Here is a 13,815-nt window from a genome sequence, read left to right as displayed (position 1 = left end):
AGCAAGGAAACCCTCGAGATAGAAATGGGCACCCAGAAAGCGTGTGGAGTCCCATCTACATTAAACGTTAGCTCAAGCTTTGAGCATCTCTCTTTCTGACTCGTTATGACAAGTTTATAATATAGGAGCATCCCCACTTCACAACAATCTTGCATTAACCAAAAACATTTCCTTTTCTATTTGTTTTCTGTTTGGAGTTTCAGTTTTCCTTTGTGTGTGCCCCAGTTTTGGCTCACCGGTTCCTGTGGAGTTGGATTCTACTTGAAAACTTGATCATTGTTTCTTTCTTTCAAATCACATCTCATTTGGATCACTTTTCAGAAAAATATTGCTACCAGTTCCCTTGATACTCTCTTGTTACTGGTTGCCTAAGACCTATTCTAGTGATCTATCGGAACCCATTCCGAAGCTTGCGGAACCTTGGACGTTGATCTCGATGTTTCTTGGCATGTAGCTGACCTTGTTCATTTTGCACGCTTGGTCTTGTTCTTTGGGTTTTGATCCTTTTGGGCCAACCAAATCCTTTGGATCGATATATATATTTATAAATCATGCTGTAGAATGTAATCAAATAGAGAACTAAGGAACATCAAATAGATAAATTATGCCTAGAAGATATATCTTCTGATTCAAGGTCCTGATGTGACCTATTCTACCAAGCCTATGTGCCGGTATGTTGTAACCCGATTTTTGGTAGTTGGATGTAATTAACTCTCACGCAATAACACTATATGTTATGCATTGCCTCCATCATATCTATGTGATTTTGTTGTGTTTACTCTTGCTGACCGGTTTGGTGATGGGGAGGCTACCTATTTAACCATCAATTAAATTTCTTGATGCTTTGTTTCTATCCCTTCCTGGGTTCCAAGTCTACTCTTCCAGAATTCTAGGTGCTTCCCTACCATTTGTTTGCTTAATACCAACCTCAAGCTCACAAAGTAAGCCCGCTCACTATATCCTTGCAGGGGTGAAGGACACACTCATTCTTGACTCTTTGCAAAACCACCCATCTTGTTTGGTTTAGCAAACTTTCCTCTTTATTACTCAATGTTTCAATCTTAGGCTTGTAGCCTTCTAGATATTCTTCTAGTTCTCAAAAATTTCCTTCCCCTGCAAGTTATCTCAATCAATTACTGATACCTAGCTAGACTACCATCAAGCTCTCCTAGGTTCAGTATGCAAAAATGGCGATTGACATTTCCTGGCTTCCTCCTACTACTACTCTACTTCTACTATACATTTTTGGCTCTTCCTAAAGAACTCCAATAGTCATGTGGATCCCATGGTGGAGGTTCAATACATAGCCATATTTACACAATGAGATCAAAATAGAAATGAACAACAAAAAGGAACTTTAATTACAGAACTGTAATGAAAAACTTAATCAAAATAAATAGTACAATGATAGAAAACTAGAAAACAAACTGTATGTATTTCTTTTAGTGCTTCAATCTTTCAACAACCAACATCCAACCCTTTACAAATGCACATTGGGTCTTTTAAACATTCCATCCATCGTGAAACATAGATGATTTCAAACTAAAAAACAATTACAAAATGGTCCATTGGCGTAGCCACAGAACCTGGCTTCCAACTGCCAATGTCAACTTTCTGCACTCCGCACTTCCTATCGGATCATTGGGAAGTCTTCAAAACTTTACTTCTGATGACTAATGACAATGTTCACCTTTCGCACTTTCTCCATCAGACATCGGAATAGCAAGAAATCCCTTCGTTCGATAGCTGATGCCTTTCTCCGCTTGCTAGGCATTTCTTGATCTCTCTTTTGTGCTTCGCCATGTGTCATTCACTGATTGGTTTCAGGGGCTTTACCCTAACATCTTAGCACAGCCTCTCTAACCACCTAGAATGCTCAATCTGATCATCTGATATGCTCGATCTCTCTTTTGTGCTTCACCACATGGCATTCACTGATTGGTTCTAGGGGCTCTACCCTGACATCTCAGCACGACCTCTCTAACCGCCTGAAATTCTCTTCTTTTTCATTGGGTCCTACCATGGTCGCCAAGTCGCGACAGATAATCTTCAATCATTTTCCCATCATGGTCTAGCGACAGTCATCTGATCCTTTTGGAAGCCACGGGACTTGCTCACTTGTTATCGGCTAGCACTTTCCTATCGGGTCCATAGGATAGCATAAAAACTCAAAAACTCTAAAGAAAACAACCAAACAAATATCTACATGACCACGGGAGGGTCTCAAAAGTCAAAATTGGTCAAGGGAATTTCAACCCTTAGGTGCTCCTACACCATACTCCCCCAAAAACAAAGAAGTCAAGTGACTGTGCTCGGCAGCAAGGAAAGATCAATTCCTGACTTCACATAGTCCGATTCAGGGACCCAAGTTGCTTCAGAATCAGGTTTATGCATCCATTTCACCAAATGTTCCATGTAGACCTATTGTCTAGTCTTCTTGAGAACGTGATAATCTAACACTTTCTTAGCCTGAGGCATGGAAGAAGAAAGTAATGGCAGATTGGCAAGTGATTGTTGAACATCTAAAACTCGTGCATCCTCCGTGGGAAGTTGTCCCTTGTAGACAACCAAATCTGCAATATTGAAAATGGGAGACAAAGCAATATCAGATGGGAAATCAATCTTATAGACATTAGAGCCATACTTGGCCAAAACTTTGCATGGGCCTATTCTCCTCATTTGTAGCTTGCTGGGAATCCCTTTCTAAAGTCAATCCTTGTTCAAATGTACCATCACCACATCTCCAACTGAAAATTGCACATCTCATCATATGGCATCAACTTTCTTTAACTTTCTATGAAGAACATTGGAGAGTTCACCTAACTTGGTCATGAACCTCCTTCATAGATTGAGCAACATCCTCAGCTTGACCACTTCTGTGTGATAGATTACCAAGGTCTCATAGTTCCATAACACCTCGTGGGTGCATACCATACACTATCTCAAAAGGACTCTTCCCAGTAGACCTGTTAACACTGTCATTGTACACAAACTCTTCCTGGTGGAGAACCTAATCCAACTCTATCCATACTCTTTTGTCAAACACCTTAAAAGGTTTCCAAGTGTCCTATTGACCACCTCTATTTGACCATCTGTTTGGGGATGATAGGCTGAACCAAAAGACAAATTAGTTCCCAGTCTTTTCCAAAGAGTTCCAAAAATGTCCAAGAAATTTGACATCTCTATCTGAAACAATACTAACCAACAAACCATGGATTCTAATAACCTCTTTGAAAAACAAGTGTGCAATGTGACTAGCATCATGAATAGTTTTACAAGGAATAAAATGTGCCATTTTACTGAATCTGTCAACAACAACAAAATTGCTATCACAGCCAAGCTTTGCTTTGGGTAATCCAACTACAAAATCCATACTCACACATTCCCATGGCCTTGTAGGAATAGCCAATGGCTGATAAAGACCAGCATTAGTAGTTGCACCTTTATCTTTCTGACAAACCATACATTGCTCAACATACCTTCTGATATCCCTCTGCATTCTTGGCCAATAGTAGAACCTTTGAGCAAGTTCCAATGTCTTATTAAGGCCAAAATGACCACTCAAACATCCATTGTGCTTTTCTTGGATCAGATTTTTCCTCATCAATCCTTTGGGAACACACAATTGTCCACCTTTAAACAACAAACCATTCTGCAAAGTAAAGTCAGCATATTCACTATGAAAGTGATTCTGAAATTCTTGACAAACCTTGTAAATGGCTGCAAAATCTTCATCCTTGGGGTACAAATCCTTGAAGTAATCTTGTGTCTTTTTTTTTTTGCATCTTCTTGTGCATATGTCACTCTTCTTTCACTTCCTTGAGATGAAGAGGATTTCTCTAGACATCTATAGGTAGGGTGACCCAACTTTTGGCACTTGTAACACTTCATGGTGGAGAAGTAGGACCCTCTTCCTAGTCCACTAGATCTACCTCTTCCTGGGTTGCTAGATGATCTCCTTCCTCTATAGCTGCTCTTTCTATGTGAATCCTCACTTTTCTCTATAAGTTTGGACTCTCCTTGGGACCTTTGATCTATTCCTCTTCCAACAAAACTGCCTCTTTGGCCTCTACCATCTTTTCCTCTGCCTCTTCCTCTATTTCTTTGTTCTTGTTTCTTTTTTCTCTTTTCCTCCACCTTTAGTGCCAACTGATAGCACTTATGCACGGTGTTAGTACTTTACTAGAACTCAAATCCTCCTGAATATTCCATCTCAATCCATTCAAGTATCTGGCTACCTTGATGCTCTCAGACACAACTTCTGAAATTCCTCAGTGTAGCTACGTACATCCAAGTCTCTTTGCCTCAAGTTTTGTCTCCTCTTGTGCAATTGGATCTCATAATCTTTAGGGATATAAGTTTCCCTCACCTTGGCTAACATGTCCTTCCAAGTAGCTATGGGGTTCTTACCCTCTTTTTGCCTCTCTTCTTGGAAAAATTTCCACCAAGTTAAGGCTACTCCTCTCAATATAGACTTAGCTACCTTCACCTTTTAAGCTTCACTAATTCCATCACAGTTAAAGTGATTCTCCATTCCTTCAATCCATTCAATAACTACTTCAGGCTCCATTTTCCCATGAAAAAGTGGCACTCCTTCTAAATATTTTCCTTCTAAATCTTTAATTGCTTTCAGGAAAGGTTCTTCAGGTAGAACAGGGTCTAGTTCTGGTATCCTATCCTCTTCTACTAGTTCTTTACCCTTCCCTTAATTGACCTGGATTGTTACTTTCTCAGTTTTATCCTCAACTGTGTCTAGTTTACTCTCCAGTTGTGCTAATCTATCTCTCAGGAGTCTATTGTCTTCCTCTTGATCTTCTACCTTCTTGGCTAACTCTGTATTAGTCACCATTCTATGACTATTGTCTCCTATTGATTTAGTATCAGTCATCAACTACTTTCTTCCCAAGTCTAAACTCACTCTGATACCAATATGAAGGGGAGGCTACCTATTTAACCATCAATTAAATTTCTTGACGGTTTGTTTCTATCCCTTCTTGGGTCCCAAGTCTACTCTTCTAGATTTCTAGGTGCTTCCCTACCATTTTTTTTCTTAACACCAACCTCAAGCTCAAAAAGTAAGCTCACTCACTATATCCTTGCAGGGGTGAAGGACACACTCATTCTTGACTCTTTGCAAAACCACCCATCTTGTTTGCTTTAGCAAACTTTCCTCTTGATTACTCAATGTTTCAATCTCAGGCTTTTAGCCTTCTAGATCTTCTTCCAGTTCTCAGCAATTTCCTTCCCCTGTAAGATATCTCAATCAATTAATGATACCTAGCCAGACTACCATCAAGCTCGCCTAGGTTCAGTATGCAAAAATGGTGATTGCCATTTCCTGGCTTCCTCCTACTACTACTCTACTTCTACTATATATTTTTGGCTCTTCCTGAAGAACTCCAATAACTGCATGGATACCACAGTGGAGGTTCAAGACAACCATATTTACATAGTGAGATCAAAATAGAAACAAACACAAAAAGGAACTTTAATTATAGAACTGTAATAAAAACCTTAATCAAAATAAATAGTACAATGATAGAAAACCAGAAAATAGATTGTATGTATTTCTTTTAGTGCTTCAACCTTTCAACAACCAACATCCAACCATTTACAAAATCCCATTGGGTCTTTTAAACATTCCATCCGTTGTGAAACACAGACGGTTTCAAACTGAAAAACTGTTACAAAACAGTCCATCAACGTAGCCACAAAACCTAGCTTCCAACTGCCAATGTCAACTTTCTGCGCTCCGCACTTCCTATCAGGTCATAGGGAAGTCTTCAAAACTTTACTTTCGATGACCGCTGACAATGTTAACCTTTTGCACTTTCTCCATCGGGTGTCGGAATAGAAAGAATTGCCTTCGTCCGATAGCCAATGCCTTTCTCCGCTTGTTGGGCGTTTCTATCGGTCTTTGGGAAGATAACTGAAAAGCTAATCCAATCATCCAATCTGCTCGGTCTCTCTTTTGTACTTCGTCATGTGGCATTCACTGATTGGTTTCGGGGGCTCTACCTTGACATCTTAGCATGACCTCTCTAACCACCCGGAATGCTCAATCCGATTGTCCACTCTACTTGATCTCTCTTTTGTGCTTCACCACGTGGAATTCACTAATTGGTGCTGGGGGCTCTACCCTGACATATTAGCACGACCTCTCTAACCACCCAGAATGCTCTTCATTTTTGCTAGGTCCCACCATGGTCACCAAGTCATGGTAGATAATCTTTGATCATTTTCCCATCACGGTCTAGCGACAGTCATCCGATCCTTTTGGAAGCTGTAAGACTTTCTCACTTGTTATCGGCTAGCACTTTCCTATCGGGTCTGTGGGATAGCATAAAAACTCAAAAACTGCAAAGAAAACAACCAAACAAATATCTACATGACCATGAAAGGGTCTCAAAAGTCAAAATTTGTCAAGGGCATTTCAACCCATAGGTGCTCCTGCACCATTTGGACTCATCTCTTTGAGGTCCCTCCACATCGGTAACTGCACCAAGTGGTATCAGAGTGAATTTTGTTCCAAAGATTGTGTGTCTTGAACCTTGTTGTAGGGTGGTGGATTGCAGATCCGACCTGCAATTGCAGAGGACTAGCATGGATCAATGGCATGAAGAGGAACTAGGAATGGTCAAGTGCATGGGAATGCAGACCCTGTTGTAATGGAGATGTTGTGAGGAATAGCAACCCGGTTAGAAGCTGTGGAGACAGCCCAGAGAAGAGGCCAACATGTTGAGGATGTGAGCGAAGATGAAGGAGAAGAAGCCCTAGCAGAACAAGTGAACCTATCGGCAATTGATCTAGAGGAGGAAAGGTTTTTAAGGGTTTTGATTAGGGTGAACACTAAACCTCATTTTACCCCACCGAAATATGATGGGAAGTTAAATTTTGATGAATTGATGGATTGGATCTCGGAGATAGAGAAGTATTTTGACTTTGAAAACACTACAGAAGAGAGGAAGGTCAAGTATGCCTATACCCGGTTGAAGGGTCATGCATCTCTTTGGTGGGAGCACTTGCAAATTGATAGGCAAAGAAGAGGTAAAGAAAAGATTAAGACATGGGATAGGATGATTTCTAAGTTAAAATCAAAGTTTTTCCCACCAAATTATCAAGTAGATTTGTTTCGAAAGTTGCAGAATCTGAGACAGAAGGAATCTAGTGTGAAGGAGTACATCGAAGAATTTTACAAGTTGAACATCAGATTCTGGACATGTTGATGATGAAATTGTACAAATTGCAAGATATTTGAATGGATTGCAGATGCCTATACAAGATGAACTCAGTATGATCAAATTAGAGAGTGTTGAAGAGGCTTACCAGTATGCCATAATGGCTGAAGAGAAATTGAATAAAAGGCATGAGTAGAGACAGAGAGGTAGAGGTGGAAGGTTTATTGGAGGAAGATTTAAAGGACAAAGAGGATACACCTAACGAAGAGGAACCAATACACATCAGAAAAAGGACAAGGAAGTGAACAAGGAAGGTAATTCATACCAGAAGGATGATAGAAGTTTCTACTGAAGGGGAGAACCAGATGGTTACCAGAATGAGAACTTTGGAAGACAAGACAAAAGGACTTTCAAAGGAACCTATTTTAAATGTGGAGGAGAAGGAAATCATGCATTTGAATGTAAGAATTCATAGGCTACCAAAAGAGATATAGTGGTGGAGGAGAACCCCACCGGATCATACAAAAAACTAGAAGATGGAGAACTATTGATGGTAAGGAGAGATTTGTGTCATACCAGAGGAGATAAAGAAACCTTGTAGAGGAGGAACCTATTCAAGACTAGATGTAAGGTATCCAGTAAATGTTGTAAAGTTGTTATTGATAGTGGTAGTTCATATAATCTTGTTTCAGAAGAGATGGTGAATAAGTTGAAATTGGAGAGATTGAAACACCTTAAGCCTTACCAAATAGCACAGATTCGGGATGAACATAAGTTATTAGTGAGTGAACAGTGTTTAGTAAAATTGAAAATTGGGAATTATCATGATGAAATTTTGTGTGATATTATGCCTATGGGCATTTGTCGTCTTTTATTGGGAAGGCCCTGGCAGTTTGATAGATAGGCAATACATGATGGGAAGAAGAATACATACACGATTGTGGCCAATGGGATGAAGCAAACCTTATTGCCTTTGGATGAACCTTTGAAGAATGAAGTCTATACAAATACTAGAATCTATCTAGTAGATGGAAGGAAGTTCATGGATGGATTGAGACATAAGAATGTGTGCTTTTCCATAATTCCTAGAAGACTGAGAGACTGGAACCAGAAGAAGAACACTTGGCAGAGATAAGAGATTTGCTAGCAGAATATGAGGACATCATTTCAGATAATGTACCTGATGGATTGCCACCTATTAGAAGTATTAGTCATTGCATGGACTTAGTTCCCAGAGCCAGTTTGCCCAACAAAGTTGCATACCAGTTAACACCGGTAAAGAATGAAGAACTGAATAGACAAGTGCAGGAGCTATTGGAGAAAGGTTTGATCAGAGAAAGTTTGATCCCTTGTGCAATACCAGTGGTATTAGCACCTAAGAAGAATGGAGAATAGAGGATGTGTATCGATTCAAGAGAAATAAACAAGATCATGGTGAAATATCAGTTTCTCTTTCCTAGGATGGATGACATAATGAACTGTTTGAGTGGAGAAAAGTACTTTACAAAGATAGATTTGAAGAGTGGATATCATTGGATCGGGATCAGAGAAGGTGATGAATGCCTTTTGGACTGACTAATGCACTGAGTACTTTCATGAGGCTGATGAATGAGGTCTTGAAGAAACTCTTGGGTAAGTTTGTTATTGTGTACTTGTATAACATTCTAATTTTTAGTAAAACAAAAGAGGAGCATTTGTTTTAGTTAAGACAAGTTTTGTAGAGGTTGAGATAAGAAAAGTTACTAATCAATATCAAGAAGTGCATTTTCATGAAGGATGAGTAGTCTATTTAGGATTTGTGATATCTGAGGATGGTTTGAAGATGGACCCTGAGAAAGTGAAGGCCATTGTTGAGTGGCCTACACCAAAAAGAATTAGAGACGTAAGATCATTTCATGGATTGGCTAGTTTTTACCGGAAGTTTATCAGAAATTTCAGTGTAGTTTGTATTCCTATGACTGAGACCATGAGGGGAGATCGGAAGGAATTCAAGTGGACCACCGGAGAAAACAAAATTTTTGAGTTGTTGAAATAGAAAGTGATTAAGCAGCATGTGTTGCCTTTACCAGATTTCAATAAGGTATTTCAAGTGGATTATGATGCAAGTGGAATAATAATAGGAGCAGTTTTGAGTCAAGAAGGGAGAGCAATAGCCTATTTCAGTGAGAAATTGAATGATGCCCGAAAATGATATTCAGTATATGATCAGGAATTTTATGCCATAATTCAAGCCTTGAAGAAATGGAGACATTACTTGATGCCTAAGGAGTTTGTGTTGTATACAGATCATCAAGCTTTGTAATATTTGAACAGTCAGAGTAAGTTGAATCTAAAACATATGAGATGGGTAGAGTTCTTGCAAAATCACACCTTTGTGTTGAAACATAGAAGTGGGAAATCTAACAAAGTTGCTGATGCATTAAGTAGAAGGAATTTGTTGACAAAGATGAGAGTGACAGTATTAGGTTTTGAAGATTTGAAGACCTTGTATGATGAAGACCCAGATTTTGCAGAACCTTAGAAAGCATATAGAGAACCGGTTATGGTTGATAGGAGAAAATGGCTGGATTACTTCATTCACGATGGGATGTTAATTAAGGGAGTTCAGTTGTGCATACCTAAAAGTTCCATGAGAGAGAACCTGATAAAGGAGAAGCATAGTGGAGGTTCAGTTGGACATTTTGGCATTGATAAAATAGTTGCATTGGTGAGTGAGTAGTACTTTTGGCCCTAGATTCAGAAGGATGTTAAGAGGTATGTGCGAAGTTGTAGAGTTTTTCAAGTTGCAAAAGGTAGTAGTCAGAATGTGGGATTGTATAAACCTTTGACAGTACCGATAAGACTTTGGGAGGATATAAGTCTGGATTTTGTACTTGGCTTACCTAAGACACCGAGAGGGAATGATTATATATTTGTGGTAGTGGATAGATTTTCAAAGATGGCTCATTTCATACCTTGTAAGAAGACATCAGATGCATTGCATGTAGCAGACCTATTTTTCAAGGAAGTGGTAAGATTGCATGGATTACCTAAGAGCATAGTTTCAGACAGAGGCACTAAGTTTGTTGGCTATTTTTGGAGAACACTTTGGAAGAAGATGAAGACATGTTTGAATTTTTGTTCTACTTTTCATCCATAGACTGATGGACAAACAGAAGTAGTTAACCAAAGTTTGGGAAACTTGTTGAGATGTTTAGTGGGAGATAAAACCAGAAGTTGGGATTTGATTCTTGCACAAACAGAGTTTTCCTATAACAATTCAGTGAATAGAAGTACTATAAAAACACCTTTTAAGAACCGGAGTGCATCCTAAAGGAATAGCAGAATTGAGAGACATTAGCAGTAAAGACCAGAAGAGTTCAGAAGCAGAAGAATTTGTAGATCACATGGAAGCATTGCACATTCAGGTTAAACAACATTTGGAAGACATGAATAGAAAATACAAGGAGAAGGCAGATGAGAAGAGGAGACATAAGGAATTTGAAGTTGGCAATGAAGTGATGGTCTATTTGAGAAAAGAGAGATTCCTGGTTGGGACTTATAATAAGTTACAGATGAAGAAGTTTGGGCCCTGTAAGATCTTGAGAAAGTTTAGTTCTAGAAATGCATATGAGGTGGAGCTACCAGATAGTCTGAGTATTTCACCTATATTCAAAATTATAGAGCTTCATGAGTACCATGAACCAGAATTCAATGAGGACAATATTGCAGATTTGGAGAAACAATTGCCCCAGAAGGAACTAGATCAGATTGAAGAGATTTTGGATAGTAGGATTGGGCATAGTACCTGAAGCAGTTAGTACAAAGAATATCTTGTGAAGTGGAAGAACAGACTAGTGGAAGATTCATCTTGGATTTCTCAGGCAAAGGTAGATCGCCTTGGTTTCCCTCTAACCCCAGCATAGTGAGAGGCTCACTTTTTTTATCAACCCTCGATGTCTGATGCAGGAGCATCCCTGGTTCACAGTAATCTTGCATCAACCAAAAATATTTCCTTTTTTCTTTGTTTTCTGTTTGCAGTTTCAGTTTTCCTTTTTGTGTGTCTTGGTTTTGGCTCACCCATTCCTGTGGAGTTGGATTCTACTTGAAGACTTGATCATTGTTTCTTTCTTTTAATCAGCATCTCATTTGGATCACTTTCTGGCAAGATATCGCTACCGGTTCCCTTGATAGTCTCTTGTTACCAGTTGTTCCTTTGTTACCGGTTGCCTGAGACCTATTCTAGTGATCTACCAAACCCCATTCTAAAGCTTGCGGAACCTTGGACATTGATCTTGATGTTTCTTGGCATGTGGTTGACCTTGTTGTTCATTTTGCACAGTTGGTCTTGTTCTTTGGGTTTTGATCCTTTTGGGATGACAAAACCCTTTGGATCGATATATATATTTGTAAATCATGCTTTAGAATGTAATCAATAAGAGAATCAAAGAATGTCAAATAGATAGACTGTGCCTAGAAGATAGATCTTTCGATTCAAGGTCTAGGTGTGACCTATTCTACCAAGCCTATGTGTCGGTATGTCATAACCTGGTTGTTACTGGTTGGATGTAATTAACTCTCATGCAATAAAACTATCTGTTATGCATTGCCTCCATCATATTTATGTAATTCCATTGTGTTTACTCTTGCTGACTGGTTTGAACTAATCTCCTTGAGGTCCCTCCACACCGGTGACTGCACCAAGCCATTGATAAGTACATTGTAATCATCACTTATCACTCCCTCTTTTCCATGCACATGATCATAAATGAGGATGGCAAGGGCCTCATGAGGAAGATCCAGCTCACCTCTCTAGCTGATCATTTGTTCAACGTGAACAGCCATAGTATTGGTCTGTATATAACTTTGAGAGATAGCACACTACTCGAAGGACTTAATTATCTCCTTGGTCTAAGATATAATGTTTTTAATGGTCCATGATGGGGAGGATAGACCCTTTAGGCATTTAACAATATTGTTTGAATCTCCCTCAAGCCAAAATTTATTATATCTCAAAGATTTAGCAAGGGAAAGGGCTTGATAAGATGCCATGGATTCAGCTAAGTGGTTGGTCTGGGATCCCATGGGGAGCACCACCACCGCAATACAATAGCCTTCTCATTTCTTATCAATCCCCCACACCCAGCCGACTTTGGGTTTCCCTTGGTCACCACATCAAAATTAGTTGTAATCCAACCAGTTAGAGGAAAAGACCATTTACTATTTTCTCTCTTTTCCTTATTATAACCCCTGACTATAGAAGAAGAAACATTCCAATTATTGAATAGATCCAATTCATCCTTGCTCTGAAAAAGAAGAGGCTTGCCATCACCTTTCAGATTTTCCATAATGGACTGCTTAATTTAGAGAACACTACTTCAAGAGAGGAGAGGGAGTCTTTGAATATTATGGTGTTCCTTTCTTTCTAAATTCCCCAAACCACATGAGGCAGAATGAGGTCCCAAAGTTGATTAATGGAATTGTTCATAGAGATGCATCTCCAACCAATGAAACACTCTTGAATAGAAGCAGGAAAAACCCAATTCAAACTCCATAACTGCAAAATTTGTGACCAAATAGCATGAGAGAAGGAACAATGAAGAGTGATATGGTTGAAATTTTCTTCCTCACTAAGGCAAAGGTAACATCTATTGGGTAGGAAGAAGCCTCTTTTGCAGAGATTATCAGTGGTAAGGATTTTATTATGCAGAAGGAACCAAAAAAATTTATTGATCTTGGGAATAAGACCACGAATCCAAGCTTTAGACCAACAAGGGGAAGGCTCGAGAGAATGGGACAACAAAAGAATAACTGAAGCCACCGAATAACTACCAGAAGAAGTTCCAGTCCAAATCATCTTATCCTCAAGCAAAGGGTCCACCAAAACATAATTAAGAAAAACCATGGCAAGGTTAAGGGATGGGTCTATGGAATTCAGATTCACCCATTGGTTCTCCTTCCAATAATCAACCACCTTGGTTCCAAATATATCCTTGCACACAGAGATAAAGGGAGAAGAACAATCATTGCTGGAGAGGGGGATCTCCAACAGCCAAATATCCTCCTAGAAATTGACTTTTCTACCATTACCAATGTTATTATGAGGATCCAGTTATTACTGGGAGGGGGGGTGAATCAGTAATAAGGATAAACTAAAACTTTTTACCAATCTGCACAATGTAGACACCTAAAAATCTATCATTAATCATGTACTAATTATTCCTCTAATTGATTAAATAAATTCTTGAATTATTTAATTAAGCTAATTAATCTTATTCTTCTAATTTGATATTTTGTCATCATCTTACTAATTATTTCTATTTCTTATTCTTTCATCATTTAATCATTTAACCATTTTCTAATATTAATTAAATATTTTATTATTTAATTAATTATGGTTAATTCCCCAGTTTAAATAATCTTTATTATTTAAATAAATTCATTCTCAATTTCTATCTCAATCCTATCATCGTCTAATCATTCAACCCTCTTCTAAATATTAATTAAATATTTATTATTTAATTAATTATGATTTAATCTTTTAAATTAAATAATCTTTATTATTTAATTAAGTTTAATTTATAAATAATTAAATAGTTTCTTTAAATTATTTAATTAACTAATTAATTCTTCCATTTCCAAATCCTCAAATTCTAAT

The sequence above is a fragment of the Cryptomeria japonica genome, chromosome 9 (assembly GCF_030272615.1).
Source record: "Cryptomeria japonica chromosome 9, Sugi_1.0, whole genome shotgun sequence".
NCBI classification, from domain to species: domain Eukaryota; kingdom Viridiplantae; phylum Streptophyta; class Pinopsida; order Cupressales; family Cupressaceae; genus Cryptomeria; species Cryptomeria japonica.
This window is presented reverse-complemented; position numbering follows the sequence as displayed.